This window comes from Alosa pseudoharengus, unplaced genomic scaffold (genome assembly GCF_046254945.1).
Source record: "Alosa pseudoharengus isolate Yale_2024_CS ecotype anadromous, Long Island Sound unplaced genomic scaffold, YU_APseudo_1.1 YU_APseudo_1.1_scf_13, whole genome shotgun sequence".
Classification (NCBI taxonomy): domain Eukaryota; kingdom Metazoa; phylum Chordata; class Actinopteri; order Clupeiformes; family Clupeidae; genus Alosa; species Alosa pseudoharengus.
The window spans coordinates 15,670,573-15,697,434 of NW_027468598.1; the positions used below are offsets into that span (position 1 = coordinate 15,670,573).

Here is a 26,862-nt window from a genome sequence, read left to right on the forward strand (position 1 = left end):
CCCTCATCTCACTGAAGCCTTAATGGCTTTCCCAGGCTTGTCCACGGTAGCCGGTTTAAAGCTTCTCAGCACCACCACAGCCTATACATTTTTAACCTCTACACACGGCCAGGGAGAATGCTGTAAAAATAACAGCACTATAATGATTATGTGCGCTGCTCCACCAGGTTGACTGGTCCTTTCAGATGGAAATAGAGTAAACAGCATGTTAAAAAAAAATAAAAAAATCACAGGATCTATGAGAAACACAAAGACTGCCTGAAGGATGGCAATGGTGGAAATTCCACCGGATGTGCGGATTGTTTCCGACATCCCGGACAAGAGACTTTAATCTTGTGCAAAATCTCCACGACTGTGAATATTTGCTCAGCCCTTCACAAACACTATGGTTCACAGCAGCTATAATGGTGCTTTTAAGGGCCCATCAATCCACGGGCGGCTCGATATGAGAGCTTTGGGGGAGAGCAGGAGAGCGCACATGAGCGACAAAGGAAGAGACCAGGGAATGAGCTAGCATTCAGGCGTTAGCGAACTTAGCGAGCCAGCAGCCGCTAATATGACTGACAACTGAGTCACCACGCTGTGTGCTGTGGCTGCCTGGCGTCTGAAAATCTCGTACACATAGAGCATACACACGCAGATTTCCCACAATTACCTCCCGACCATAACACCACACACAGCAAGTCACCCAGCAATGCCTACAGAAAATGTCAAGAAAGGAGCTTTTCACTGTCAAGAGACACAGCAAAGAAACACACAAGACAGGAGACCTGGAACAGTGAATGATGTTAAACATGGCTAGAAGATTATAGGCATGGGCTGTGTGCCATATGTGTAGCAATATGCTTATATAAAACTGCCATTTATACGAAATACGGAGGGTACATTTATCAATGCTTCTCAGCAGCTCCCTTGATCCATCCTAAACGGTTTACGACATGAAGCATAAAATGAAATGATCAGAAGATCTGCATGGCCCTGTGCACTGGGTGTTATCTGTATTTTCCATTGCTGAAAACCCGACTGAAAGCTTTGTGCTTGGCCTTTAAAAAAAAAAAAGAAGCTAAAACCGTCTGTGCCAGCTCTCATCTCTCAGTTAATCCAGCACCAGTCATCAATGTCAGCCTGATTTGCTCAGGATGCGGGGACCAGTATGGCGGTCGTCAAAAAAAAAAAACAATGTTAGAAAAAAAATATGGGGGGGGGGGGGGGGGGGACAAAGGCACAATGTGAAGCCTGTTTCCTCCTGCTTTTCTGGTCAGACAGGAACGTACATGCGTGACGGAAGAGGTGGTGACGGCGAGGGTGGGGGTGGTGGGGGGGTGGTGCTGTGTGGACGTCCTCTGGAGCTGTCAGGTCAGTGCACTGCATCTTTTCTATATTAATCTAATTCCCGCAGTAAATTAGGATTGATCACCGTAGCTCCAGGCCACAATCAGCATCCCGGATCTAATCAGGGGATAGGGCGCGGGACAGAAAAGGGATCTCTCCATAAATAAAAGCCAGATGAGAGGCGGCGAGTGCCCGGATCATTGTGGAGGAAAATTTGATTACTCGCCTCTCTCTCTCTCTCTCTCATTCCCATTGCCTCTCTCTCTCTCTCTCTCTCTCTCTCTCTCTCTGTGTGCCTTCATGCACCCTCCCAAAACTCAAGACCTGCTCTATCTCCTGCGGTCTCACCTCTTTCTTCTGACTCAGAAGAGCTGCTGGCATCACAAAAGATGGATAAAACCCCCACAGCCTATTGTGGTCCTCTTCCTCAATCCACCCTCTCAGCTCTATTGTTTTTCCTCTTGCTTGAGTAACGTGTGCGTGTGTGTGTGTGTGTGTGTGTGTGTGTGTGTGTGTGTGTTGCATGTGTGTCTGATGTAAGGGTGCTTACATCATGCTTGCATCAGTGGAAGCATGTGTGGAGCTCCAGAGTGACTGCTGGCCCCGGGCTGCTGCAGCGGAGGTGTGTGTGTGTGTGTGTGTGTGTGTGTGTGTGTGTGTGTGTGTACTGAAGGTGAGGACGGAAAGGTAGGAGAGGATTGAGCATCCCAGAGAAACTAGCTGGCACACGAAGACTAACGCCACACACACACACTCTCTTTCTCTCACACACACACACACACACACACACAATCATAAATTACCTCAAATTAACTCGTCACACTCAGCTCCACAAGCTCTCCACACACAGCTCTTTCTATCTCACACACACACACACACACACACACACACACACACACACACACACACACAGACACTTTCTCTCTCTAGCTCTGCCCCCTCTCTATACTCGCCTAATGGATCTATTAACCAAATGGATGGAGGGGTAAACTGCACTCCCGGGCAGAAATTCCTGTTGGTCTGATATGGTAAAAACAGGGAAGGAGGGGGCCGAAGATGGATGGACAGAGTGTGTGTGTGTGTGTGTGGGGGGGGGGGGGTCGATGGAGAGTTACAGGATATGCTGAGTCAGCCATTTTGTTGTTTGTGTGATTTTTTAATATATATATATTTTGCTGGAGGTTAATGAACTGGCAAAATGATTGAAGCTAAAATGACGCTGGGTCTCCTGGGAATGATGCTGAAAATCTGCAGAGCCAGATGCTAAAAAAAGGGAAAGGGAGAGGAAAAAAAGTCTCTGGCTCTCTCGCAGACGCAATGCCATGCTTTCTAATTACAGTCAGATCTTAATTTAAACTGTGCTATAATCTGCGCTGGGCCGTGTTCGCCAGATTTATTTTTCTGTTCTGAACTTGCTGCCACCACCACTACTACCACCCCACCCCCCACTCACAACACACACACACACACGCACACGCACGCACACGCACGCACACACACGCACACACGCACGCACACACACGCACACACGCACACACGCACACACACACACACACACGCTTTGGAGAGTGTTCTCATGCTGCAGCACTCAGTGCCTGAGCTGAACACACATCATCTCAATGTGACGGCGCTCGGGGAGAACCTCCATGGCAGAGCTGGGGAGGGAAATCAATCTGTTTGTGCTTTTGCTTTCCTTGCTCTCCTTCTTTCTTTCTTTCTTTCTTTCTTTCCTTCTTTCCTTCTTTCTTTCCCCCCTTTTCTTCTGGGCTCTCTCTCCTTCTTTCAGCAGCCTGCCTCTGTGGTGGTGAAATGTGCACTCGCGGGCCGATGGGAGTCACAGATAGCACGGGGTGGGCGCTAAGGCGTTAAGCAGCCCCTGGGGTTTCTGAATGCCACTCTTACTGCTGCGGGCTGCTGATACCTGTATCGCGGTGGCATCTCTGCCGCTCACCCTGGTGCGGTGATAAGCTGACTGCGTGGCACCAAGCGCCCTGGACGGCCTATTGACCCCAAAACCCCTGCTTAGCTCAGAGCCAAAGAGCCTTAGATAAGCCAGGCCCTTTGAAAAGAGAAATGGCGTCTCCCAATTCTGCAACTTGGATGGACTTGCTGAGAGAGCGCACCCAGTGAAGTCATAAGCAGATCTCAGGGATCCTCAGCCAACAACAAGCCTCTAGATCATCCCTGGTCTTGCAAATGCATGAATGTCAAGGGATTAGTTAGATTGGGCATTGCAGCTTGAGCATCAAATGGTCAAATATTGCACATTGACAGAAGTTAGCGTAGTTTGCGGCATTCTACACGAGTGTGTTGATACAGTAAGCATTCCATAATTTCCTCAGAAAAGTGTGCATGTGTGTGGCAGATGCAGTGTGTGTGTGTGTGGGGGGGGGGGGTGCATCGTCTGAAACCACTGTTGATCCAGCCTAGGTGCGGGAGGTTCATTTCCCCAGCAGTCATACATTCACACGGCATAATGTGCTGTTGAGTATACTGATTTATTAGGCCAGGGAGGAAGGGCTGTACGTAGGGTCTCTAGTGAGGGCCAGGGCTCTCCACATCTGTGAAAGCCCACTGATTACTTCGACTGCATGAAGGAATGGTTATGAGCATGAATCCCAATGCTGTACTTTGCATTAATTAGCTCGTCCACCACTACCCTTGAAGGCCCTTCAGGCTCTAGATGCTCTTTAGACATATTTTATGTGTGTGTGTGTGTGTGTGTGTGTGTGTGTGTGTGATGTGTGATGTGTTAGTACTTCGATCAAATCCGGAAACGAAACGCCAACCTATTAGTGATGTAATGAGTCGTACTGCAGCTTTAAGCTAGAGGGTGGCAAAAACGCTGGCTGAAACTATTCTTTTAACCATTGTTCATAACAACACAGTCACACACACACGCACACACACGGCAGGTGGTGGATCTAACAAGAGGGAGGCATTTCGGCTTCAACACGGACACAAGGTGTATTTTCTGCACCTTCCTTTTCTTCAAATCTCAGCAGCAAACATCTGTTGCTAGACCTCACCGACACTTCACAGACAACACACGCTCAGGCCAGCGGCAGACAAAACTAGACGAGCTCAGACTCCTTTGAGCTGAGGCAAACTGCAGGACTCCTCTGCAATAGGCCCATTGCTGCCCCAGGGCAAGCCAAGGTAAGGCTCTCTAACAGAGGCCAAAGAAAAGAGGGAAGAGAATGTTGGGGGGGGGAGGGGGGGGGGGGCATTTCAAGTGCACCCATTGTCCTCCGCCAAAGCGAGGTTGGGGTGGAGAGCATTCACCTTTCTCCCTCCACCCACACCCCCAACCTTTCTTTCACCCCTGCAAAGCTCCATGGCCTTGCGCCAGGAACAAAGGCTGGATTCAGCACTTCCTACACCCAAGCAATGAAGGCCCTGGTTAAATGAAAGGAAGCAGGCCAACAACGCATCTGCTGCAGCAGAGGACAGGCCGAGATTGAACACGCAGGGGCCTCCAGGAGAAGGAAATGGAGAAGTGTGCTGCTGAAACTGAAGCTGGTAGGCTGAAGAAATAAGTAAAAAAGGCAATTGAAAAAAGTCAGGGAGAGAGAGAGAGAGAGAGAGAGAGAGAGAGAGAGAGAGAGAGAGAGAGAGAGAGAGAGAGGGAAGAAAAAGTCCAGTTGTTCAAACAGCACTTAATTGAGGTGAGAGTGGCTGGGCCGTGCTCTGGCGGGCTGGGCTGCCGGTCGCAGTTCCAGATGGCGGGCTGTTATTGCACCCAGGGTCTGCTAGTAGAGCAGGATGCGGAGCCGGTAACCAGAGAGGCCCCGGGGGAGGCTGCTCCATCAGTGGCGTACGCAACGTCGGAGTCCGGGCTGGAGGACCTGCCGGACTACTGCCACTGAGGCCCAGGCCACAGATCCACACACACACACACACGCAAACAGGAATGAAATCTGGTTGATAGCAAAGCTATGTTATATATCTATATAGTTATATAGATAAATAACATATAGGAACTGAACACACACACACGCACACACACACACACACACACACACACACATACGCCGCTCACACAGACACACACACACACACACACACACACACACACGCACACACACACACACACACACACACACACACACACACACATACGCCCCTCACACAGACACACACACACACACACACACACACACACACACGCACACACACACACACACACACACACACACACACAACGCTACCGGAGGAGGACAACGGTGTGTGGAGCTGAAGCTGGCAGCAAGCAGCAGCGTGGGGAGGATTGAGGATAGTAGGGACTAGGGACTAGTAGATACTGTAGCAGGAGCCAATGCGTGTGTGTGTGTGTGTGTGTGATTGAGAAAGAGAGTCACTGCCTGAAGGGAAGTGTGTATGAGTGTGTGAAATGTGTTTTTCAGCAGCGGTGTGTGTGTGTGTTTGTGTGTGTGTGTGTGTGTGTGTCAGTGGGAAAATATGTATGTATGTGGGAGGGAAATCGGACATGCATGTGTAGGAGGGGGTAACTAGTGTATGCCAATACCAGCATAATGCAGAATAAGTCAAAAGCATGCTGAAAACATTGCCGAGGAAGCAGGTTTTCAGGAACAGCAGAAACAGGTATCTAAAAACTCACAACCCTGTGTTGTCTGAGAAAGTGCACAACATTCCAAGGTGCTAAATTATTTCGGTGTTGACCGCTCTGTTATAAAAATGAGACATTTGCCAACAAATCCCACTGTGAGTTGAAGCCGGCACTCAGGTCACTGACAGAGTTCTTATAAGTACAGGCTTACAAAAAGCCAATCAGGCTATCACAGAGTTCACAAAGTTTGGTTAGGGCTGCATGTCTCACAACGATTATCAATAGAAGTGAGGTGGGGTTGGAATAAAACCAAGAGGCAAAAAGAACAGCCATAAATAATTCATGCTCCATCAAGCCAGAGATAAATAAGTCTCCACAAGTGCATGTAGTCCATGCTAATCTAGGTTTCACAATAAATGGAAAGCAATACATAATTTAACACAGAATAGCATGTATACCCAAATCTCTGGTGACCCAATGTGTTGTCTCTTGTTTGTTTTGTTAGCGCTATGCCACATAAGGTACAAGAGCTTACATGCATAATATCACTCTTTCATCCCTTGGATATTAAGGGATGGACTAAAATACATATCAGACTGTCCAACGGGACCCAGCAGGGACACAACAGCCACTGTTGTGTACAGTGAACCTACTGAGAAAAACAATCAGACACACTATTGTACTCACTCTGACGTCTCAATGAGAAATTCAGCACTGAAAAAAAAATCTCTTTCTATTAATACGTCCTTGATTTTTTCTAAAAAAATCTCTTTCTATTGTAAAGAACATAATACAGTCAGCAAATCTCCCAACAGAAATAAATAAATATACAACACGACAAAGCACATGCTGCAGGAGAGAGAGAGAGAGGGAGAGAACAAAAAAAAGAATCCAGTGTGCAGTTAACCAATATGCTAATGGGAACTTTCAGCCTCCTCTTAATGGAGCTGCAATATCAACAATCCTCCACTTTAACACAACGCAAAACCTCCCTCCACCTCCTACAACTCCCTTCCTCCCTTCCTCCTTCCTCCCCCCCCCCCCCTTCCCTGCCCGTCTCTATTAACTTGCATCCTTCTGACCTTCTGCTCGGCGACTTTAAAAACATTGCTTGAAGATTATTGCGAATTTCAAGCAATTATCCCTCTGTTGCAAAATGTCAGATAACTGCCTGTGTCCAAGGGCGTGCTGAGCTGTGCAGCATTTCAGCTAAAATCTCTGCTGGGCCCAGGAAAAGCTCTTTTCTTTCATCTGATGGGTTTTATGGAGGGATTCAGCAAGAACCTAGTGCTTCTGATGAGCAGGAAAGAATCACACGCACATGTACACATACACACACACACACACACACACACACACTCTCTGTGCACAGACAGACATTCCTGTGCACAGACAGAGTGTCTGGAGACACTCTAAGCTGAGGTTGTAGAAAGTGTCAACAACAGTGAAAAGTGGATGATGAACTGTGAGGTGTTGACAAACCATTACTACAGGTGGATGTTGATGTGACCACATTGGTTTCAGCAACTATAACAAATATCATGTCAAAAACTACAGAGCAGTCATGCAAAATTTGGAAAAATTGCCTGGTAACCAGGCTATTCATTTGTATCTCAAGTGTCTCAGTAATTATTTTAAATAGGACTTCACATTCTTGACATGTTGTGCATATTTCTCCTCTTTTGTCGGGTAATACAAGTTTTTTCTGGCATGGTAATTGGAAGATGTAATAAAAACCTGGATTGGTGAGGAGAAATCAATTGAGCTTTTCAGTGAGATTGAGAGGTTACATTATGGGGATAAAGACAGACTTGTCTTTCCATGCCAGACATTAAACAAGACCTCAGTGCCATTGTTTGCAGGACCTCACACCTTGTCAAAAAAGTCAAGTAAGGCGATACCTAAACAGATGGAGTGAATCCAAGCCGAGGAACTCAATCTGGCTTCACACGCCACGACACATGGATTTGAATTCAAAAAGGCCCTGGATAACTGAACCAACACGGAATAGGTAACAATCGCAGTTTGGCTCAGCGCCGGGTCATTAATCAACTTGATTACCCCCATCATGGTGAGCCACCCTTTGACCTCCCTCACACGATAACCGATGGGGGCGCTTCGCTCTTTAAATGGCGAGTGTCGACCCAGACTCTTGGAGATCCTCAAGATCGACTAGCAGCAAGAGAACATGATCACCACATACCGGTCATCCCTCACAGTCAGAAGACAAGGGGATAGTATTGGATATCAATTTCCCCCTTTCATGTGTGCACATATTAAACATGGCATTGCATACAGATCTCTGGAATGAGTTGGTGTTTTTTCTATCACGTGCACTCTGGCTACAAAAGCAGGGATAATGATTTTTGTTTACATGATCGACCGCTCAAAAGTCCTGCACAACAAGACCATACAGGCTGTATTTTCTTGTACATTATGCCATTTTGAACAAAATCAATAACATCCACACAGTGGGTTGATAGCATGTTTTTATCATTAACCATATTGCATGTTTTTATCTTTCCATTATACTGCTGAGGAAAACAAACATTGCTGTTGTTTTCACTGTATCCATAAAAGCATAATTTACGGTCACGTGTTTACAAAACTGTGAGGATAATATCCTTGTAATAACCTTGTAATAAGTCATGAGATGGATTCAGTAACAATGAGTTGGTGCTCCTTCTGCAGAGGAAGGTTTAGCGGGGAAAAGGGTTTAATTTGGTATTCATCAAACGGCATCAAAACTTTTCTACTGCTCCGCTTTTACATATCAAACACTTCAACACCCAAACATCTGCACACTTCTTATCTCTTACCAACACCTGTAGACACCTTTCATGCCTTAGCAATCCTTCTAATCCACAAACACAAGCCAAGATGAAAACCATGGGCAAAAAGTGACTTGTTTAAAAAAGATTACGAGAAATAAGCAAACAAAAACAATACTCAGATCTACTCCATCTCTCCCATTTTTTGCCGTGCTCGTTATCAGCTCATCTGCACCCAGGCAGCAATCAAGTGTGGAAGTGAGGAAAGCGCAGAGGAGGCTTCCCGTGTGAACGAGCACAAGCCTCGGCCAATGCAATGTCATGCTGTTGTTGAGGGAGGGTTTTGAACATGCTATTCTTCCGCCCTGCTTATTACCGACAAGTGAGCCAGGAGATCCCCCTCACGCAGTCTCTGATTACGCTCACTGGGTCAGCAGTCAACAGAGCTCCAGCCGAGGTACAAATCAGAAAGGAGAGAATCTCTACCCTCTGCAGATGTTTCTTCTGCCATTTGTACGCTTATGTAAGGTCTCTGTAGAAAGTGATGCAGTGATTCAATTATAAGAGGGGAAAAAAACTTGGATGAAAAAAAAAAAAAAAAAAACAAGTTTCCGAAGTCTGGAGGTAGGGATGCTAGAGATGAACTTTTGCACCAGCATCTTTTTTAGCCAACAAATCAAGGTGTTGTTTTAAACACATTGGTGGTGAAAATATGCCATGCAGTTCAGTAACAACAAAAAAGGCCACAAGGTATGTTTTCTCACAGTCTCCGTCATACCCTCTTTCAACCCTTTTGCCGTCTTCTCTCACACTTGCTTTACGAAACACGACAGGATGGCAACTCTGTATTAAAGCATAGAACAGATTCTTCTTCAGAAGAAGTAAACATGTACTCTGCAAAGCAGACAAAATTATGTTTCTTTACAAGCAGTCATTGCACTGCCTTGTAAATGAGGAGAAAAACTCAAACAAAAGCCCCCAACCAGGCCATTGTACCACAGCCTTTCGATGGAAAAACGACATTTTGAATTAGAGGTCAAGAAAAGAGATGGATGAAATTTGACTAATTAATAAAGGAATATCCCATTGCTCTGTGAACTAATGGGCTCATTATATTGTTCCGTGTTACATAACCTCAAGTCATCTTCAAAAAAAAACACCACACACACACACACACACACACACACACACACACACATCTTTGAGCACATGTATATCTGCTGTCTGAATCACACTGCAGTAGGTGGGTGGAGGAACTGGAGACAGAGACGTAGATTTGAACTGACATGCCCCTTTCATCAAGACTTGAGGAGGATGATCCATCCGAGCAGAGCCATTTCAGCCCAGTGCTGAGGCTCTGAAAAGCAGACTCTGGGGATCCATTTTGCCGTAAAGCTCAGGGGATCGCTTTCGCGGCTAATTCGTACCTGATTGATGCTAGTGCTCCTGCGCCTGCCTGCCGCACATTTACAAACTATACATATAACATTTGTGCCGTTTGAATGAGGCACCCTTACAAAAAATAAAATCTGAAATCTTACAAGAATTCTCCAGTGAGACTCTTCTGCAACATTCTATGGATCAGAGAGAAAGTTTTGGTCAACTCATACCAAAAACGACTCATCCACTAGGCTAGGCGTTCCGTCGACTTGGCTATTTCCGGTCGCTGCTTCAAACACAGACGGCTTTTAGAGCCCAAAGCTATTAGAGTGGTATCTGAAATACCTAATTATTAATTAGATAAGTAATACACAAAACACTCTGTGACACACATAGCATGGCCAACATAATTAGACACACAAGTTATTGCAAGTCTATGTTTCCACTGACTTCAGTGCACTGATGTATGCTTAATCAGGGCTGACACTGCCTCCAATGTTCAGACACAAACCTTTCACAGCAGGCCTCTATAGACCCTGCTCTGCCTTTCTGTCAAATATAATATACGTTTGAACCACTTCACAGGCCTAGTGGTGCTGCTCTCTCAGATATGTCTATAGCATCACATACTGTACATGGCATGCACAAAGTTGATATGTGAAAAAAGGGAAAGAGGATGACAAATAGCAAAACTGTTCTGAGTGGAGAAGACAAAATCATCCAAAAATAAAAACAAATAATTCAAGGTCCCCACCATTAAAGATGGTATAGGGGGTTTAAAGGGTTAATAAAGCAGCTGGTGATATGAGAGTTCCCTACTTCAGGCTTCTCTTTGTGAAGGCGTATGAAGTGCTTCTATTACTTATTCAACAAGGCCCATGTTCCTCCATATATTACACAACTACTGCAAAACACTTGATCCTGTAAGGAACATTTCTGTTCCGTGGAGAGCAACCTTGGGGATATAAAATCCTGATAATTCAGAGACCCAGCAATTCAGAGAATTACTCCCGTTTCTGTTCCTGTGACATGTTTCATGCTTCAATGGACGTCCGAGTCACGTTGACTTGTCCACCTCATATTTAAAAAAAAAAAAAAAAAACAGATGCCGAGATGGACAGCTTAAAAAAAGGGCCTTTTAAATGGCGTGAAGTGATCTGATCTCTGATAATGGAGATGAGTTCTCAAAGCAAACAGTCCCAAGCAAAGATGTGTTTGTTCCACGAATTAAAAGGAGTCGGCACAATATTCCACTCATCTCTTTGGCCCGGTGACCGCATCCAGCATGGGTATTTAAAGACTGTTAATATTTAATTCCTGCGCACTGAGTCTTCCACAGAAGCCCCGGTAATGTGCGGCTGTCTCCTAAAAATAAATGGAGAGGCACAGATACTGGACCTCTTGAAGCAGTTTTGCTGACATATATAACCCATCCAACAAAAGAACAAGGGGTCTCTATACACTGGCATCATCAATACCTTTCATTACAACAGGATATGCCATGGCACAAATATCCATACCTATTAAATCTATTTCTATGACTTACAAACTATAACCTAAAACCATAAAAGGGCTCAAGTTCACTGGGTGCACCAGATTCTGAAATGGATCCTGTTGTTGGTGCCGAAAAACAAGAAAGGACGAAAGATGTTGACAAAATATGTTCTGAAATAGTTTGTGTGTTAGCCTCTAGTATGGCTTTATAAAGTGCTTTGAATATAGTCTTTTATAATATACAGCTGATTTGCAAAGGGGTGCAAATCACTCCTAAAAGGTATCAAGGAGCAACTGTGCCAATCCTGCAATGACTCTTTCCAATATTAAATGTGGTCATAATGAAAGATTATTAAGAATCAATTCCCTAATGCAATATTTCTAAAAGGATTAAATGATGTGCATTTACATATATGTAGTGTTCTACATTTCCTTACTAAGCATTACTATGCATAGAAAATGCTTCATACAATATTCTCCTGACTTAGAAATATGAATGTTCCCACCCAAGCACATATTTTTAGCTATATTAACTGAAAAGATGAATGTGAATGAATATTTATGAGTGAGAATATCCCCATTACCGACCCCATTTACTGACATTTTTATTTGCCATTCTCGGACACTGAAGAGAATGGATGTCAACCTGACTCTGAAACAATTTGTCATTTTTATATTTTAAAATCTATTTGCTTCTGCAGCACTATGGTAGCTGAGACTAAAAGTTTCTCCTACAGAAATGTGGACCTCAGCTAACAGTGCTTATTAGATTATCTTGTGTTAAAAAGATTGCGGTACGTTATTTTTCTACATAATGAAATTAATGGCCAATTTACATTCTTTAGATGTATATACAACTGAACAACTTCAACTGAAGTGTGGAAGTGTGGAATAACTTAAATTAAATGTATACAAGTTAATTTGCTTCTACCCTAATGAACATTTGTTCTATCGAACTGCACTGCCTACCCATGTAAACATAGGTAATAGAATCAGTGCCGGGTGATTTCAACTTAAAACATGACCAACGCAAATTATGTCCCACTCACCATCAGAAAATCACCTATTAATTTGGTTTAAACTCAATATAAGTGACTTGGAAGGAATAATCAGGAGAGTACAAGCAATGATTACATGACTACATGATAAAAAATTGAAAAGATCTTTGCAATGAACAGATAAAGGAGAGCATCACTAAGGCTCAGAGGAAATCTGAAAAACAAAAAAACATGGTAATTGTATTTAAACATTTAATATTATGAACATATCGAGCACATGGATTTTTTGTCACGCAGCAAAACATAGCATATGTAACATAAGACATTCTTGTTAAATCAAGAGCAGACTTGCATTCGTGTCCCTTTAACTACATAGGCACTGAAAATGGTAAGGGGAGCAACCTGATGAAGACATATTGGGGAAATATGAGAGAATACAGCGGAAACACATAAACAAACAAAGACCATGAAGAGAACATCTTTTCCCCATCTGAGCAAAAAATACTGCCTCCTCTTTAACTGTAGTGTACCAAATGTTTGCAATTTGGTATTTTTTTGTAAAAAAAAAGCTACAAATAATTACGTCAACTTGTAATAGCATGCTCATCTTGACTGTGAAGCTCAGTGCTTCAGATCAAAGCTGTCTGATTTTACACCTCAACTTATACTTTCATCACCTTACATGGAGTCTTTATCTAAGAACAAGGACAAATGGAGAACTTCAGCGTGAAGAATTACACCTGCATTGGATGCCGTGTCATTTATTCTGTGAGCCTGATAATTGAAGTAATTGAAAATAAGCTAATCAGACAAATGCCAACTGGTGTATAGGCCTATACCCAAAATACTCACAAATCAAAGTGTGAATGACATAAATCCATTTCTATTTATACATGGGTGTGATCTACGCGGGTGCATCACTAATATGTGCTGCTGATAGTTGCCTGGCCATCCTCCGGGTGCCTTTATACTTGTAGTAAAGGCAAAGTATAATGCACAAATGATCCTTGAAGTCCAGCCAAGGGCCAGCGAAAGAGCAAACCATTACAGATAACAGTGCAATAACACATAGCCGACACCCAGCACAGGAGGCTATTAATGCCTATTGTAAGCCCAGAATGGGATGGAAACTCGAGAGTGTCTAAACCCAGATAGCCAGTGGAGTCTGGGCCAGAGGGGGGCCAGAGGGGAGCCAGGCGTGGGCCGGATGCACTGCATGGTCTGCATTTATCCGGAGGAGACTCACTGTGACATCATGGGAGAGGGATGTTATTTCTTTTTGCTCACAAATAAGCAAGGAGCCACGCAGCAGGGAGGGGAGAGGAGGAGAGGGGAAGGGAGGGAAGGAGCGGAGGACAGTGATCTTTTCTAAAGGTTATTTCACTCCATGGCGATAAGGCTCAGAGTAACAAGGAGGGAAAAGTGAGTGCTTAAACTCCTCTGACAGCAAACGATACATAATGCATGCCACCCTCTATTTTTAACCCCCCTTGCTCCCTGCCAATAGATTGCACTTGTGTCGCTCGATACATCTGCAACTTGAAATGCTTCAGGGTAAGTAAATATCCCAATGATAAATCAAACGAAGCTGAGTTAGCCTTTATGGGTGTGCCTGATATTGCTCATTTGAGATGTCATCTTTGGTTCGTGGCCAAATAGCAATGCATCCTGGTTTGGCATGGATTTGCCATATCTATGCCAGAACTGAGCCAAATCCGTTCCAGAATGAGGTGTTACCTGAGTAGGACCCTAAACATATGAACAACACTCACATGGAGCCCACTGCTGAACTTAGGCTAACCATCTGCTCTTTAACACAGGAGTATGCCATCTCTGCAGTCCTACACTGATCACTACTAACATGAGGGAGTGTTACCCTCTTTTGTTTAAGAGTAAAATATTTCTTACTTGGCAAAGGCTGCCCATACAGTATCAAAAGATAAAAATATAAAAAAGTAAACAAAATTAAATAAAATAAAAAAACAGATGGCTCACCTGTTCAGAAATGACAACTGAGACAGTGAGTCTCCAGACACTCTGTCTGTGCACACACAGGAATTTCTGTCTGTGCACAGAGAGAGAGAGAGAGAGTGTGTGTGTGCATGTGTGTGCATTGTGAAATGCATTTATCCCTCGCTTTCAGTTTTTCAGTATCGCACTTTCAGGCCTCCTTTTCACATTTTGAATTACAAACCGAGACAAAAATGAGACACGTAATCAAAAGTCTCCTAGCATCCCTCCCGCCAACCCAACAGACCGCCCCCCTCCACACCCCCCTTTTATTGGTGCCACTTCCACTTGTCCCATCCAGGTTTGGGGCTAGTGACACAGGCCAAGCGCTTGCTTGCTGGCTTCCAGGCAGGCTAGTGGGCCTGATTAATATTTATAGAATAACAGCTTAAAGGGAGCGCCCCCTGAGAGCTATCACTCCACTTTGCTGCCTTACTCTCTCACAAAATATATTGACAACTCCCTTTCAGCACCCACACCCACACCACCCTCCCATCTCCTGCCCCTGAAAGCTTTTCAAACCAGGCACGCACTGAGCCCTGACAGCATGCCAGTCCGCAATGGCAACAAAGAGCCATGTGTATCGCCCTCCGCTTCGCCAAGGGTGGGACGTTCATCAGAGTGCTGTTCTCTCTACAACTAATGAGGTCTGCACTTTTTAAATGGGACTTAAAAGACAGACACATACACACACACACACACACACATCAAAATTCTGACACCATGAATCGTTTCAGATTTGTTGCAAAAAAAACGCATATCATTTATGCAAAGCGACCAAATGTTGTTTTTTCATTCCACCAACACAGACAAAAGGGAATGTAAAATATTTATTGTTTCCTTTTCATAGCTCTTCAAACTGTAGAATACTTCCATCATAGCCTTTCAAGATGAAGACCAAAGCCAAAATACAAAACATAACGCATGATCCACTATCAACAAAACACCCACTATCTATAAAATACCAAACTGAAACCATCTACCTTCTTCATCATGAACTAAAAACCGAACAAACATTATTCTTCTTCTCTAAGTGCATGACAGGCCTGTCATATATGGGACGTGTCACTCAGGCCTGTTGCCAAGGGGACACATTATGGATGACGTTGGCATGGTTCCTCTGCTTTCATGTTCACTCTAGCTTAGAGAGAAAAATCCACATCTCTCAGCACGTGCTTCCTATGCTTGCTGCACAACTAACAAGAAAGACGTGTACTGTAGCCTTAGGAGATGAGTTCATTACTATGTCAGTATTTAGTGTGAGTATTGCTAGGGAAAACGATGTACATACAAACAAACATGTGCGCAAACACAAATACTGTACAAACCAGAGCATACAATCATAAATAGACATACTTAAGCCATCTAACTTCAGAGGCAAAGATCAAACAGTAGATGATTAAATGTCTGGAAATAATAATAATAATAATATTAATAATAATAATAATAATAATAATAATAATAATAATCAAGAATTGTGAGACTCCAGTACTTATTTAGCTGTACTGCAGCATGTGAGGATAACTTTAAGGTGTATTTTGTTGTAACATTTGAACTTGGTTTACAGTCTATATGCGCCCAATATCCTAGTTCCCCATAATATCCTGTTTTATTAAATTCAGTGCAAACCCTCTTGCACAAACAGAACAATAGCTGGCCCCAAAATGGAAAAAAAACAACAGGCATAAAATAACTCTTTGTCAGTTCTTCACTGACAGACAGGCAGCTATCGCGTCTGCCAAACAAACAGACGTGTAGAGCCCCAACGAGCATGGGGATGTATAAAGTCCTTGTCACTAGCAATGAGGTCCCGGCAGCCTCTGCTCAACTGCTTAAAGACACTTCATTTACTTGCATTAGTTTGCAAATATCATTAGGTTAAGCCTCTGGCTTCAGCGAAACTGAGACAGCGAAACCTCACTGGAGCGAATCTTCACAAAAGCAAAGTGTGCTTAGGGTCGTCCTCGGCATTAACAATAGAGCAGAGCAGATCTTTTTTCACAGTATCTGTCGAATGCAGACAGGGAGAAAAAATAAAAGAGAGAAGGGAACAATGAAGACAGCAGCACTGAGTCACAGCCAGTGGAACAGGCCACACGACACAACTTTGAGCTGAAGCATTATGTTCCTGACAGGATTGACGCGCGACGCACGACATTCCATATGAACGCTGCCGAAGAATTCAGGAGCACTGCTTCATAGTTAGTCAAGGTTCTCATAGCCTACACATCAAGGTCAAACAGCCGATGATAAGTCCACTAAATATGAGCAACAGGCCTGAAACAAAACGCCTCAGACACATATTAGCCTTTATTGGGTAGTTATGAAAAATCAAACTTAAAAACAAAAAAAGCTGATAAAGACAGATCGGCTGTGAGATTGCGTGCTTCTGAATTTGTTACGAGGAATATGCTATCTAGAGAGCCAAGACCTTCATCAAGTGGTTCATCATTCTTTGTCAAGTGGGAGGAAAAGATCACCTCGCACAGAACTTATTAAAGAACTCTGACAGTCGAGTTCACTGAAGACAGCAAACAAATGAACAACCTCCCTTCAGTATTAAAGAGCATATTATGAGGCTGTAGTAATATATGCTAGGGCACACAAGCTAGAAGAATGAAGAGCAAATGGTGATTCGTGTGAAGTTACAGGTCAGCTTTTCCCAGTACAGGAGGGCATGCAATACACATTGTCTTTGTTCAGCTCTACTCTGCAATCATTTAATTGTATTAAACGGCCACCCATCATTATCTTCAATGTCTACATAGCCTTTCCGCATGACTGCACATTTTTTATTGGGTAGTGCTCCGCCATTGAAGCAAAATCCCATCGTAAGCTTTTTAATTGTGTGACCTTAATTGCTGTTGCGTTTGACAGCTTAAAGTGGCCTTTCATCTCGGAAAATGTTGTGAGTCGTCTCCACCGTGAGGATATGAGGTCCCAGGAAGAGCATGCAAGGCACACTGCCGAAAGTGCTTGCCCTCGATACCAGCAAAGGGATGCCTTGATGTAGGGAGGTAAAGAGACGGCTGTGGTCCCGGCGCTTTAAAAGCTTTGCGTGTCCCAGATTGCTGCTTTCTCACCCTCAGGTCATATGGATGGTGGATGATCATGACAATCAATTTAGTGCATGCCATATAGCTCACCATTTTTAGCCAGGGATAAACATACGGTTGGATGCTGTCAGCTGAGGGCTCACATTTAATGAAAACAAATGTATTTAATCTCCCTGTGTTACGAACAAACGTCTTGATGCATGTAAGTGTCCCTCACAAGAGGCTGCAATTACATGAGGCATTGTCTCTCTCTCACACACACACACACACACATACACACCCGCACACAGACACACACACACACATAATTCTCGGCCACAACAATTATCCCGATAATGTTATTTTTAATTTTCCCAGTGCACTGGCCTCGGTGACATTCAGATGTAACCCTCACTTACAACAATGTCCCTTCGACTGTAAATCACAGGGGGCTCATTACCTGCACATTAGCTGCCGTTTCACCATCTTGCATAAGATTATCCGCCACATGATGAAACGCCACAAGGGAGCCTCTCTCACTCTCTTTACTCCCTCTCCTGAAGGGAGGCACCCATACGTGCAGAAGAAATTGGTGGGCGCCACTTTGTTAGTCTGATGGCCACCGCAGACGTGATGGCTGTCAGAGGAAGTGGCCTGGCTGTGTAACCTTCACACACCATAAGGACATCATATTATTTACGTGTCACTTTACGCTCCACGTCCCGCCGCAGCCCTTCTCTTGTTCCTTTCTTTCCACCTCCTCCACCTCTTTCTCCTATCTCTATCCCTCACTCCAGCGGGGCAGAGGCAGATGTGTCAGAGGCCTGAGCTGGAGCCTCATCATTGGTTTTGAGCTTAGTCATTTTTTTTTTTTTTTTAAATTGGGCTTTCAGAAACACAGTCATGGGTCGTGAGAAGGCATGATGGGCTTTTTCTTCAAGGCAAGACTTTCTCAAAATATTCAAAGACACTCACAGGCCATTTGATCAAGTCTCAATGTATTATCTCAATGGACTGTTTTTCTTTGCAGCCGATTTACAGATTGAGGGAACATCTAGGGGGCTGTGAAATCCCCCCTGGTGAAACACAACACTCAAGAATGCACTCCTAATAGGACTTCACTATGAAGTCTTGTTTGCGAAAAATGTCGCTCATGCTGATGTTATTGGTCAAACATTCCTCAACATTTGTCTAAGGATAACATGCCAGCTAATCCAAAACTGAAATACGGACAAAGCCAGGAGGAGGAACAAAGGCCTACTGTGTATCGGATCCCCTACTGTTATGTTATAGTGTGATTTAGGTTGCGATAAATAAAAGTATTTGATTTGATTTTGTCGATGAGGATATGTTAACGATAACAAAGGTTAATACAACGTGGCCTTGTTAATTTTGGCTTTTTTATGGAGATGGTGCTTATGACCTGTGAGATGTCAGGAACATTTGGAGACCATGCTGTTTTGGAACAATAAAACATGTTAAGCTCTTCCCTTAGAACAAGTGTCAATGAGAGAAGACTTAATGAAGACCAAATGAAGAGGAAACATCCATATTCCCTTACGTCTTATGACCACTACAACCATACTATGTAATGCTTCTGTGTGCGCTAAACTCCAAAATATCCTTATCACTAAACTTTCGTTTTCCCTTTCATGGTGGTTAGCAGCTCCATGATATAGAAGCATCTACATAATTTGACTTCAGCTGTGACATGCCCTATGTAAGGAGCCAACCATAGTGTAAGAAACGCTATTCGATAATGTCAGCTCACACATCGTCAAAACAAATTAAGATATCATCGTAGACAAAATATCGCACACCCCTACTGTGGAAAAGATATACATGAGGTGTGTTTAAAAATGGACTGGTAAATTAAGCTATCCTGACAGAGGGTGAAACCTGAATACCCCTGCTTTACCCCACAAAATTGTGATTAGCCCCCACTGGCTTATGTGAATCATCTCAGAAATTGCTACATGTGTAGCATGAAACGTGGGACACAAAGAGTGCTCTGTTCCCAGCTAGCCCGAGACAAGAAACCTGACTCTTTGAAAAAGGGCTCAAGTGCAAAATTTCAACCCCCCCCCCCCCCCCACACACACACACACACACACACACACACACACACACACACAAACACACACACACCTCTTCCCATGTCAGCTCAATAGCTGGTGCAGCCTCACATCCCATTCCCATCTCAATGGGGAAAAAATGTTGGAGTTTGAAAATACAGAGCTAAGCAAACAAAACCAATGAGGCCAAAGTATAAATGGCATACCACCTCTCACCACAAAAAATCAATATAATACAAATACTCATTACACAGGTCCTGTTAGAGGAGAAAAAACAGTCCTCGGAAGCACTGGACTGAACAGAAACCACAGGTCAGTCTTTCCCGAGAGATCAGTGATGGCAGTTGCCTTAGGCTGCTAGAATCTGGAGCAATGACCCTGAGGTCTTAAGTCAAGTGTTACAGCCCCTTTTTACTGCCTGAAACCAAAAGAAGACATGCCCTATGCAAACCAGGGGTTATGGTCAGAAAAGCAAGGCAACAGTAGTAAAAACACCAAGTCTAATTCAATATAATGGGACATCTTCTCTGCCATTCTGGACACAGCCATTGTAGCGAAGAGTATTCTGCAGGTATTATTGATTTGTGGGATTTCACCTGACATTAAGGGTGAATATCATCACATATCATCATGAAATCATACCCCATCTGCTAACAGGGATTTTGATCCCTTTTTACATTTCAAAATGTTATGTAAAACAACCTACCGGTATGTACATAAGTCACAACCTATGCATCGACACCCACTATCACATAGACAAAATAATGCTGGACATTTGCCAGTGTGAATGCATGGTAGAGCACCCAGGTAGATTACATTTTCTTTTTCTATTGTATTTTCCAATGTGCTCGACCACACAAAAAGAAATTAACAAACTCAATATGTGCTTACCCAGGATGAACACAGGCAAACACTGTCAGCATTTGAACAAAACACCACAAGTGTAAAGATAGTACTTTTGATTTAACTGTAATTAAACTAGTAATAACAGGCCACAATCCTAGTAATTAGGTGTGGCCACCTGACGTCAGGTGGGCGGCAGCCATGTTGGGAAATTTGTGTTTATGACGTCAAATTTATGACGTTGGTGGCAACACCTAGCAGCCTCTTATCTTCAGTCTTTCTTCTAATGTGACAACAAGAGCTCAATGTTTTCTACTTCAGTTGCTCTCAAGAAAACAGTTAGCGCCGGTCATGTGTTACTTAATTTGCATGTCAATTTCCATTGGCTGTCACCTGGGATACGATGGACAATTACACTGTGTTAATGAGTGGCTCATGCACTAATCACTGCCATGGTTACATTTTGCATGATGAAACTCAGTTACCAGTAGATGCTATCTTATTCCTGGTCCTTTTACCTTATCAGCAAAACTCCTTGGTGATAATGTCTAATCTATAACTTCTTCGGGTTTATAAATGAGTCAAATTCCAAAAGATGTTTATAAAGGATTATAAACACTGAAATTGTTTATAGTGTTACATAATATAGAGTATCTATCTTCTTAGTTGCAATCTGATGGAATGTTGGAAGCCTGCATCACACTAGGCCCTTGTTAATTAAAACTTCGGAGGCCCTCAGGGCCCTTCACCGCTTTAAGCCGCTGATAACCTGCCTGTATGCTAAATGCTCTCATTGACCAACAAACACAAGGGCACAAAACAAAAGATGCCTAAACTCAATGGAGTCTACAAAGCCCCCACTTGGTTAATCGCCTCAATGAGGGAATGCTGCCGTTGACATGTGTGATTAAAAGCTCCTTCCTTCTTAGTGTTTTCACAAAGTGTGGCATGATGTAGGATGATGTGCCTAAACTTCAGGTGACAGCTGTGGGATATGAGATGTAGAGAGAGACTCCAAGAGAGAGACAGCGTGAGGAAAAGAGAGAGAGACAGTGTGAAGAAGAGAAAGAGAGAGAGAGAGAGAGAGAAAGAGTGCTACCTGAAGAAATTGCATAGTGCCAAGACCAAGAAGTAGGAACTCTTGAAAGTCATTTGAATGGAAATGTGGCAGCTGTTGTTCCTGATCCCACTTTTAGAATACACAATGTCCAACTCCACAGAACTGAAGGACGTGCTTTTCTGTCTGGTAACTGTGTGAAAAAAAGAGTGGCAAGGCCTCTTCATTCCATGAGGAGAGTTTCTCCCCAGCTCTCAGGTTTTCAATGAGCCGTAGCCTCTATTGTCTGATGAATGCAACCAGGATCATGTCTGATTTTTCCCATTTCAACAACCCCCCCAACCCAACCCCCTGCAAGTAAGAGAACAGAGAAACATTTGCCTACCTGTGTGAGTAGCAACACCTATATATCAAAATATATCAAAATAACACATAAATTGCTCTCCTTCAGTCAGCAATTGTGGCCCTTTCAATTTAATCAACTAGACAAAATAAAGTGCTGTTTCGTACTGAAGAACAAAGAAGCCTGGAAAACTCTTCAGGTTTCACCAGGAGAAATATTTTCAAATCTTTTAAAAATAAGCCTATTAGAGCATATGGCAGCAACTAAAACATATCACGAAATGTAAAAAAAAAAAAACCTGTTAAGCATTGTGAGTATTTCTAATGCACCATAATGTCTCTGTCTAGCTTGGTCACCATTAGTACTATGTGCGATAAATCACAGGGTGACAGTCTGCAAGTTCGACTAAACAACACCCTGGGGCTGTGAACGCTACCACCCCCAACCTCACTACCCCATGCCTCTCTATGCACTCAGCACTGCCATCAATAGTCCTTATGTTGAGAAGGTGAAAGGCGAGGCCATGTTTTTACTGCAAATTAATCCATTAATGGAAAAATGTGGCAAGGATCTGTATGATATATGATCTACATGGTAGAAGGAGAAAAGGTTTTAAAAAAAAGTTTCAATGTTTCCAGGCTTCAGCAGAAAAGAGTTCGAAAAGGAAACAAAAGTGTTTGTCATTCTCAAACAAAGTTTGTCTTATCTGTCCTTTCCAAAAACTATATAAATAAAGAGATGGAAAATTATAGAAAAAGAGATGGAAAATTATAGAGAAAGAGACAGAATTTAAAGCTAATGGGGGGGGGAAATAAAACAAAACAAACCTGATTCATTCACTAATTGTTCTCATGAAACATTTTTCTTAATGAGGAAATACAGTAAGATGTTGAAGTGTATAGTAGTTTGCAGTAGTTTCTTGGTACAAAAGGCAGCAACCAAAATTTAAAAAAAAAACAATAGTCATCATAACTAAATTGTTGGGTTTGCTAATCATAGGAAACACTAAAAAGGACAAACAGTTTATGTTTATGTTTCTTAGCAGACACTTTTGTCCAAAATGACTTCAATTTAACAGTAGCTGTCAGTCAGCCATTTTTGAAGTGGTAATCTGCACAACTCTCTCCAGCCACCACCAAAAAAGGAAGCCTAAGCACATTTAACAGATGAAAATTATGAATATGATGAACTGAAAGGCATCCAATACAAAAATACTATCTAGAGGCAGAATAAAGAGATGAGACACACTTCATCCATTGCAGCTGGTTCCATCTAACTGAAGTCTTTCCCACTCTTTAAATGATTCAGCAGTAAGGTCCTCTTCACTAGTATTACGTGAGAGACACAACAGCCCCTTTGGTGGACTCGCGGGAGAGTGGAAGAGCAGCAACTCATTATTTTTCCCTCTCCATCCATGTATTGCTGTTGTTATTGTTGTCGTCGTCTTTTGCTGACACAAACGAGCTCAAAACAAGACTCCAGCTTAAAACATGTAGGCCTATAAGTCACCAAGTGCTCAGACATAAGACGGATCTTCAGTGGCTGAGGGCTCTGTGACAATGCTGGGTTTCCATATAACTCCAAAGGAATGACACAGATGTCTCTACCAATCATTAAACCCTACTTCATTATTTTTTCTCTTTTGAACATTATTGTCCACAGCTCTCTATTTGTCAAGTTGCATGAAAAGTAAATTATAATAAAAAATTGAGGTTCATGCCCTTTTAATTCTAAAAGACCGATAACAATAAAAAACCTCAAGCTTAATGATTGCGCACAATATTAATGTACGAAATCAACATAAAAAAACAATTATGGCCACAGAAGAGAGACAGATTTTTTCTGAACCTTCACAATGGGAGTGTTGTCGAGTCCTTTCTTTTCATTCAAACCACTTGTGCGTGGTGGCCGACCCTCGACGCTCATCAACTCTGACCGTGACAACTGCAAGAATACAGCACCGTCCTCCAAAAGGTCAACCTCCATGGGGACCTAACAACTTCAGCCAGCTCATTCACCACCTTTAACCAAGCGCTGAATGCCCAGTGACAGAGACCTCCGTATGCCCCTGGATTTAACCCCAGGGAGACGGGGTTACGGGGCCTTAAAGGCGGTGAGGGCTCTTGTGAGGATTTTTTTTCCATAGGGTCTCTCTGGCATCTAAGTAGTTGGGTGGATGAAGATATTTGATTTACTGCCTCAACCAAAAAAGCCATCCTATTTGCATGATTTTGAAATGCCCAATGAGTCTCCCTTGTCGTGAAGGCAAAACACTGATAACTAATGACTCTGCACGCAATCTGTTCCATAGGGCCTACTAATTATTTTTCTCTGTGGAGGAACTATCTAGTATCCTATTGTGTATCAGGGGGCCCGGAGACACCGCAGTCGACTTGTTAAACTGCCTCGGCATGAAATGCATGTTTATTTTTGTCTCATATTGATCAGTTTCAAATTGGGTTATAGATTATACTTGGCCAAATGCATGCTACTAGACTGGCATTTTGTGGGAGTGCGTGCGTGCGTGCGCGCGCGCGCGCTCGCGTGCATACGGTGTGTGTGTGTGTGTGTGAGTGAGTGAGTGAAAGAGTGAGGGAGAGTTCAAATATCCTCTCCTGTTGACGTGTAGACTACATTACCATTTCTCACCATTCAAGTACAGTAAAATTATCTTGGTTGGACATGGCTGCTAAGGAATATCAACAGCCGCTAAATGGCTTACAGTGGTAAAAATATTGTAGAATAACTAAAAGCCCTTTGATGGTCTTGCTGGGTAAAAGTGGACTTTCCCAAGCTTACATTATGGATTGCTTACAGGCTAACGTTTAATGCATTGGCCACCCAGGCTAACAAGTTACACAAATAATTTGTCTGAAACTGGACAATCACGGTTGTCCTTCAGATATGAAAGGACCCTTTCGATGTAAGCTAAGAATTAATCAGATTCTCATTTTTGTGAACCAGATCGACTAGATCCTTCCTCACTCTGCGGCACTTAACAATTTAGATACACCGATGAATCGTGTACGACGAATTAATAAAATATGTAACCGCAAGCAGGTACTCTGGTGGCCTGCGTAACCCCACTATTTTTCTCATAAAACCTTGAATTCATACTGCACAAAATAACGGCAGACCAGGGCAAAGCCCAGTCGTAACTTTCAATTTTCACAGATTAAAGGATGATGAAGTGCTTTCCTCCCAAACACATCAAACACCGTATGCGTTAGGGTGGGACATGCCGTGTACAACAATCTTCACTGATGAGTTTGCAAAGGTTTTTATCGGTCCCCTGTAGGCTACTCAACGAGCAGATATGCAAGACCGAGCGGTGCCGATTGGCTCACACTACCTCGCTGAACAAACGCAGTTCTTTGGTGCATGATGCTTGCGTGAAGCTGTTTAGAAACAGCATGCACTTTTCTAAACGAAAATAAAGACTTACCATTATGAATATGCCTCCGACGTCTATCCGTCTAGTGTCTGAATAAATCGCACAGGTACACGTTGATAGAGCCGATTTTGTTCTTTGCCAACATAGAGTCCTTAAAAACGGTCTCTCATCATCTCCAAGCGAAAAACAAACGTGAGGCAAAAGGGGAAGGGTGCATACAGCAGCGTTTTCATAGAAGCCGCGCGGTGGAATAAAATGCACCCTATGTCCAATGTCCTCTGAAAAGAGCGGCTCGTGTCCGAAGGCTTTTAATTTTGAACAAGGGGATCCAAGAGCTGTTTTAATGTACAACACGCACACACATGACTTGACTATTTGAATGGGAAGCCAGAAGCCAGAGAGAGCCTGTCGTGAATGCCCAGGAATGACAAGCAGCACTTACAATCTCGAAATGGCTTATACCATGTGTAGCGAGAAGGGGTGCGCCCGAGTTCTCCCCAATTCAACCACCGCTGAGCTGGTGGTGAGATAGGCTAATGTATTTGTGTGAATTTAGTGTAATACTTACGTTACGCATGCTTTTTCTTTTAAAAACCACCACAATTGTTGTTTATTTCCGCGGCCAAGTCCTTGTTGTGGAACTGTGGAGGGAATTGATCTGTAGGCTATGGCATTCATACTAACGCCGTGGAGTCCTGAAGGTAAAACCTCGTCATAGCCTCTTGTTAGTAGGATCAGACGCATGCAAACCTTGTCATATATCAAAGACTGCACGCCATTATTTAACAGTTTTGTGGCCTTTTCCTTCCATCAGTTGGGCATAACATCAACAGTAATGATCAATAATTGTGTACAGTCAGACGTTATTTGTGGTGAGAATGTTTTTTGGCCCCTGCTACTCTAAATGGAATACGCTTTTAGCAGTGAAAATGGCTTTGACAGGACTTGATGTATTAGAGAATGTCAGAATTTGGCATGTTGATTAGCCTCCAGGACCATGCTGTTGAAGAATTAGAATCACAGTGTTCTGGTATCTGGAAAGCCAGCCAGTTCCCTCAATCTTTCCAACAAATTGGCATGTGACCGTCAGTTACACAAATAAAATTCAAATGTGAAATATGTTTTTAGACAATTCTCCATATTATATGGGTCTATTCCACTCACGTTGGACCAATAAAAGGCGCAAAGATCCAAATCAGTTTGAGACAAAACTAAAGTAGTCATCTTATCTCTCCAACTACAATTACCAAGAGGTCAGTTAGGCACATGTAAAAATGTTTGTTTTTTTCTCCACACAACCTTTGCCTGAACCTCTGACACTAGAGTTTTGTAGGTTAGTGGAGGGCAGAAACTTTGTGTTGTCCCACCTGATGCAGCTTTTGTTGGTCCGTGCCATTTAACTGAGTCCAGTTGCTAAATCTCCCACAGTATCACACTCCGTTCCTGGGCCTTCTTGGTTCTTTGGGGAAGGTTAAAAAGAATGGTCAAGGGCTCCTATCCCTCAAAAGTATGTTTGGTTGCCCTGAGAACAAGAGAGAGGGGCCAGGGAGGAGGTATGTG

At 43.2% G+C, this 26,862-nt stretch overlaps 1 protein-coding gene across 1 annotated transcript in view; it reads right to left on the minus strand.

The window, feature by feature from the left end:
* Nucleotides 1-25,461, minus strand: part of tenm4 (teneurin transmembrane protein 4) — a 201,571-nt gene extending 176,110 nt beyond the window's left edge. Inside the window, exon 1 of the mRNA XM_076281530.1 lies at nucleotides 25,354-25,461. The gene's annotated coding sequence lies outside the window, so the exon portion shown is untranslated. The remainder of the gene's footprint in view (nucleotides 1-25,353) is intronic.
* Between the last annotated feature and the right edge of the window lie 1,401 nt (nucleotides 25,462-26,862).